Below are 7,432 nucleotides of genomic sequence, written 5' to 3' on the forward strand. Positions count from 1 at the left end.
GAACTAATATTGACTATAGCCTTGAATGCAGGCTATCAGACATGTTAAGCTAGGCAGAAGTAATTCTCATTCCTCTGTGTGGCACTGTAGCATTAAGGGCTCAGCTCCCATTCCGGTAAAACATCATTTCTAGTTACTGTTCAAAGACACATTAATCTTGCTTAATCTGCAGAGGGCTCCCGCTAGAATTTCCAACAGTTATTCTGGCCGAGGTTACTGCAGAATTCAACCAAAAAATTTCCTGATGTGTAAATACAATGACGGAGGGGTAAGCTTCACCTGTTGAATATCTGCTCATATGCCAGTTAAAGATGAAAGATTTGCAGGGAGGAAACTGGTTTGTTAACTGCTAGCTTGCAGAAAGATGAAAGGGAAGAGCATGTAGTCTGCATGATATACAGTGGTACCTCGGTTTACATAGAGCCAGTGTGGTGTAGTGGTTAAGAGCGATAGACTCGTAATCTGGGGAACCGGGTTCGGGTCTCCTCTCCTCCACATGCAGCTGCTGGGTGACCTTGGGCCAGTCACACTCTCTCAGCCCCACTCACCTCACAGAGTGTTTGTTGTGGGGGAGGAAGGGAAAGGAAAGGAGAATGTTAGCCACTTTGAGACTCCTTAAAGGGAGTGATAAAACGGGATATCAAATCCAAACTCTTCTGCTTCAGGTTTCAGACTCCGCTAACCCAGAAATAGTGCTTCAGGTTAAGAACTTTGCTTCAGGATAAGAACAGAAATCGTGCTCCAGCGGCATGGCGGCAGTGGGAGGCCCCATTAGCTAAAGTGATGCTTCAGGTTAAGAACAGTTTCAGGTTAAGAACAGACCTTCGGAACGAATTAAGTACTTGACCAGAGGTACCACTGTAAATGAATTTAGTAATGAGGGGTGTTTAAGATCTTGTGACTCTTTGATCACATCAGCGGAAAAGTCACTGAGATTCCTAAATATTTTTACACTCTTCTTAATTTCAGTTTACCTTTCAAAATATTCGGTGTGTGGCTTTTCAGAAGATACGGTACTATGCTTGTTATTTTTTTCTTATTATTAACCAGCTTTCTCTCATCCTGCTCTTTCATTTCATCTGCTATCTAGAGACTGTGAGTTGCCTAAAGTAGGAATGTTGTTTCATTTCATTTTAGTTTTGGTCCCTGTTCATTGTGAGATTGGTGCTGTATTTTGTGCCTGATTTTGATTCGGGCAACCCAAGTGCCGCTTCCTGAAACAATAAAGTGCCTTAAAGAATTATTTATCAGCCCTTTTTCTACAATGTATGAGTGACTAGGTGTGATTTATCTGATTATTTTGTATTCTGGGTGACTGTCGTTGGCATCCGTCTGTCTTGAGAGACGGTGGAGAGCATCTCTGGGTGTGAAGTCAAACCGCGGGAGAATCACAGCGCCAGCTGTGGCTGCAGAAACGGGTAACTTGTAACTGCTCCTCCTGCATTGTTTTGCTGCATTAGAAGCACTGAAGTCACCTCTCTGAGGTGCAAGCCTGGGCAGTGTGTATGGAGGCCTTGAGCTGCTGAAAAATGACCATCTAACAGAACACAAACCAAGAAGCCAGGACTGCAGGCAAGTCCCACTTTTAGACAGGCTGCACCTACAGTAGAACGTTAGCGTAGGATCTGCATACAGAAAGTTATGGGTTCAACCCCTGGAATCTCTAATTTAAAGGATTTCAAGGCACAGAGCTTGGGAAGACTACCAACTAAACAGGGCCTCTCCCAGTTGTCAGTTCTGAGAGGAACCACATGCACAAGATGAATTTGCATCAGGGTGGTTTTGATTTAAATCAAATCAATTTAAATTACGATTTAAATCACTAGTCAGTAAGACTTGATTTAAATCATTTATTTTTTTACAGAAAGACTCATTCTTGCTGGTATAATCTTAACATTTACAACCAGATAAAGGTTTCATTTTTGGAATAATAAATTTTCAGAATAGCTTTTACAGTTATATCAAAAATTACTGATTTGGTTATACTATTAGAAATACATTGACAGACAATTATGAAATTATTGTGAGGTTTAATAAGTGAACTATATTTGGACAACTTTTCTGCTGTACTTTATCGGAAGGAGAAAAAATAATCATTTCCTTAATACCAATTTAAACAAGTTATTTAACTAAAACAATAACATTATAGCATATGTATCCATGTTTGTTAACTGATGTGGTTAAACGGGTTTTTTTTAAAAAAAAAACACACCTTAGACTGAGTTTTACCACACATGAAAAACTTAAAACAAATCCTTATTTCCTGATGAATAGCCTTTGGACTACCATGTAACTGAAATAGAAAACTATTTTTAGAAAGAAATTTTCTCCAAAAGCATTTTATTTTAAAAATCTGATTTTAAAAAATCATTTATTTTTATCCACCCTGATTTGCATTCTCTATTTAGCTTGTGCTTTGCCTCTGTGCTTCTGTACATACAGCTAGACTAGCCTTTCAATCAGGATTAAGATGATAGCAGTACAATATGTAAAGCAGACTGGGGTGGAATCTACACACATATAAAAAACTGTTCTGAAAATGCTTCTTTTAAAGCGTTTTTTTTTAAAATACATTGAATTTTCCATAAGGCTCACCATCGCCATCTAGTGTCAGATTGTATATCGCACTTAAAACACACTTAAAGTGTTTTATTTGCAGCTGTATAGCTGAGTCCTGGGTGTCACAATGATTGCCGAAGAAACTTAAAAACATGATGCTGGAAACTTGAACCCATTGCCACCCGAATCTTGTGTTCTTACAGCAGTGTCTGTTCGTGGCGTTGTAGCGGACGGTGAATTCCTTCATACTATAAACTGGGCTCCATCAGAGATTGGGGATGCTGATAGGCTGTGTCATTTTAGGGGGTGGAACTTAATTTTTGCAGATTTCTGCAGTGAGGGCTCTTAAAATATGTTTTTGGGTGTCGTGACACAGGTGGTGCTGTGGTCTAAACCACTGAGCCTCTTGAGCTTGCTGATCGGAAGGTCGGCGGTTCGAATCCACGTGACGGGGTGAGGAATTCAAATCTGCTCTTAATTTTGTGATTGGACAACATTTAGCTTGGCCAGTCTACGTTTGATGAAGAAGTACATAAACTGCTTTCAGAAAAACCAAAGAATTTAAATTTTACCTTCTGAAACTGCCGGGTAACGCTAAATCATAACAATATATAAATATTAAAATATAATGTAATATAACCACAAGTATTTGGCAATGATTTTAAATTATTTCTGCAGAATTTTGCAGACGTTTTACTTACCAAGCAGACTAAATTATATTAATTTAACCGAAATATATTCTGAGTTCCCAAGTCATGTTACAACTTTTTTGCATCCCTCGTTTTTGGAAGTTGAAAAATTCAACACGCCCCTCATGCTTCAGGGATTCATCCCCACCATTTTGTGTACATTACTACTTAAAGAAATAAAAATAAGAGACGAAACAGCTGAAGTGCAATGTATGATGGAAATGTATTTTAAGTTTTAATGTATGCTATAAGTAAAGCTGCACTCTCTCTCTCTCTCTCTCTCTCTCTCTCTCTATATATATATATATCTCAATGCATAAACTGTAGGGAGAAGCAGACTGTGCCAGAGAAAACATTCTCATTTAATAATGTTTGAACATAGAGCTGTGATGCCATTTGTAGCAGGGCAGCGAGAAAAACCCACAACTAATCCTTCATAGCAACTGTCTGAACTCTTGGTTGCCTGCCATCCTTTAAACAGCAACTTCATTTTTCTGGTGGCTTGAGGGCTGAATGACCTAGTGTGGGGAATTTTAAGCTACATGCTAAAAAAAAGCCAAGTCAAGAAATCATCTAAGGAGTTTTGTAAATCACAGCTCACATCCCAGCAAACCGGCATTCTGTATCAACTGTCTTCAGTGCCTTCAGTCAAAGTATTAAAATAAATAAGCAGCTTTTAAGTAAGGAGGTGGGGTTTTTTTTTAATTTTAATTACCTTACCCCAACCTAGAGAGGTTTTAATACCTTTCACTTCTCTGTTCTGGAGTCAGTTCAAGTGTACAGAAACCAAATGTGTATTTTCTGACATTTAAGCATAAATCTATTTGTTAGATTAGGATGCGTATATGATTATGTTTAAGCCTTAATTTACTTCCCTTGCCCCACAACTATACTCCCCACATTCACTTTGATGCAGCTTTTAGGTACACCAACGCATCAAATGGTTAATACAGTGTATTTAGCACTGCTTCTTTTTTACAGAGCAATGAAATTACAGTTTATATTTTAAAAACATGCATGTTTGAACACAGTATTTAATTTGCCTTTTAAACTTAGCCAGTTTCTTTCTTTGTGGCTTCCCATGGAAGAAGCACACATACTGATCATGACATTCCACAATGTAATAAATTTAATCATATACCACTATTAGTAAGTGCTCAAGAAAACCACAAATGGTGGAAGATTGCATACCAGAAAATTTGGAAGAGCAGACCACTGAAATACTGATGCAGCATAGCAGTCGTCGTCAAAACTTAAAAAGTGAGAATATTATGGAACGTGCAGTAATAAAAACAGTAATAAAAACGGATGGCGATCCAGATGTCAGGAAACATTTTACAATTTCCACAAATAGCATTTTAAATTGCTGTTGTGCTTGTGGCGTGGAATCTGTGAGAGTATCAAGTACATGCGTTTTTGAAAACTTGAGAAATGGCACAATTTTCACTTTGACATCTCCGTTTTGTGAGCATTCTGTGGAAACCTTCAGTATACTTCTAAACAATGCACAGGGAACAGTTTCTGAGTAGAGGTATGTAGGGGGTTGCTGGATGTGACCTGACTTTTCCTAGGCTTTTCAGTGAAGTCAGTTCATACATTCAGCTGCTTATTATGTAATAAGTATACAAATGCAAAGCAACATGCATGTCTGTGTGAATTAAGACTTCCATGCCCAGGGTACATTGTAACATGTTCTTTTAGGTCAATTTATCCACTATAATTGACCTAGTTAACCCATAATGCTAAGCTGTAGTTTATTAAACCATGGTTTGTTTAACCACCCTCACCCTGCCCAGTATCTTAGCAATGGTTTGTTTATGACCAACAAACCACAGTCAAAAGCCATAATTTGTTGTTGGTTTATGGACCTTGGTTTCTTGTAACTATGGTTTGGCGTAGGGTACAAATCCAGCACCTTTCCTTAAACTTGGTTTGTTTGGCCACCCCACCTCAGATACCTGCTAGACCATAAAAGTACAAGGAAGAGCAGCTGGAAAACAAAACAAGTTTGGGAAAAGAAAGCCATCAATGATAGTTTGATTGTCTGTGGCACAACTTGTAGCTTAACATTCATATGAACTATGCCACTGAATCGCTGAAGCTTCCAAGAAATCAAAGATTCCATGGAATACAATTTGAAAACCACTGCTGTAAGTAACTCCTCATTTCCTTCTGGTTTTTCCTAACCTCAGAGATATGTATTCCTTCTCTTACCCCTTACCTCAGCTTGGTAAAATCTGTTAAATGTCAAGGTAGCTGATGGGCTGAATGCAGTCATCTTACTAAAATTATTTTAAGTCATTTTTTACATGGCTATCTTTTTGTTAAAAGGTAAAGGTAAAGGTACCCCTGCCCGTGCGGGCCAGTCTTGCCACACTCTAGGGTTGTGCGCTCATCTCACTCTAGAGGCCGGGAGCCGGCGCTGTCCGCAGACACTTCCGGGTCACGTGGCCAGCGTGACGAAGCTGCTCTGGCGAACCGGCAACAGAGCAGCACACGGAAACGCCATTTACCTTCCCGCTAGAAAGCGGTCCCTATTTATCTACTTGCACTTAAGGGTGCTTTCGAACTGCTAGGTGGGCAGGAGCTGGGACCGAACGACGGGAGCTCACCCCGTCACGGGGATTTGAACCGCCGACCATGCGATCGGCAAGTCCTAGCCGCTGAGGTTTTACCCACAGCGCCACCCGCGTCCCTTTCTAATAAGTAATTACACAGATAAACAAACAACATTCTGGGTACAAGATATAAACAGATGCAAAAATATTATAAATGGAACCAGCTAATCCAGCTAATCATAATAATTCTCCTTCATTTCTTTCTGAACAACAGATTTGAAGGAAAGACTTGTATTTCCACAAACGTTTTGTTTTGGTTTTGTTGAAATAACACAGCATATGCATATAAACATGACCATTTCCCTTTCTTACTCATTTATTTACATTTTCTTCATAAGCTTCCTGTTAATGCATCTCTTTGGCCTTTTTGTGAGTAATACAAAGAATTTTGCCCAAGAATACTGTACAATTTGCACAAAATATCTTTTCATTCATTTTTGACATTCTCATTGCGGGAGCATAATATTAACGAGTTTTAGTGAGCATTATTTCATTTAAGAACATGATGCAGAGTTGGGTATCTTAATTTAAAGCCCAGAGCATTTCCTGTTAAATCACAGAACAAGTTTAAATCAATTTAAGCAGTATGATTTCATACCAACTTCGTATGTTGACCACAATCAAAAGCCTTCTTCCCCAAGTATATGTCTTCCATTGTCATCTGTGTCATATGGAGTTCTCCAAGTATATGAGACTTAGGTTCTAACATATGCACTTTCCTTTAACTCAGTGGGTCTTACTTCCAAGTTGACCTATTTAAGGCTGCAGTGTTTTTTTCATTCTGCAGACTGCAGCCTGGAAATCTCCCAAGATTGTAGCAAGCATATACATTTTAGAGGTCTTGATGTTCATTGCATGGCATTGCTTCAGAAATACTTGGAACAATATTGAAATTGAATGGCAGGCCAAGAACTAAAGTGAGAGACTCTCCCCAACACTTCCTCACTTTGGAACACTCTTCACAGTCAGTCACAATATTTCATCTATCTAATTACCGTAAATAAAAATTTGCAATAGGCTCAGGTTTGTTGCATTCCTTCACAGCAAGGTGGAGTAAAACTGTTTAGATCAGTTACAAACAAAATGGGTTTTTTTGCGAAGCCAGTGCAGGACAATAGAATAATTTACAATGACAGACATTTAAGAAACATAAGAGTATATTAATATTTTTTATTTGAATATCATGCTGAAAACATTCCCAAATTAGTAGTAGAAACTCCCAGCCCCCCTGTCCCCCAAAATGTCTTCTGCTAGATTAAATGGTAGAATGGGCCATTCAGTCACCATAGCAAAGATAGTTTTGTTCTTTATGTGCATTCACACATAACATGCATAGAACCATTTATGTGTTGCTGCATTTGCAGCTGCGGGTAACTGCATATTAATAATGGGCACTAATATATGCTTTCAGAAGGGTTCAGCTTAATTTTCTTGGGCATTTTGTTGGTACCTTATAATAGGCATCAATATATATGGGGAAATAATGACTTGCAGCATGAGCCTAACCATGTCTACTCAGATGTAAGTCCTACTGAATTCAGCAGGGCTTAAGGTAAAGTAAAGGGT

This window comes from Podarcis raffonei, chromosome 12, assembly GCF_027172205.1.
Source record: "Podarcis raffonei isolate rPodRaf1 chromosome 12, rPodRaf1.pri, whole genome shotgun sequence".
In the NCBI taxonomy this organism is placed as follows: Eukaryota; Metazoa; Chordata; class Lepidosauria; order Squamata; family Lacertidae; genus Podarcis; species Podarcis raffonei.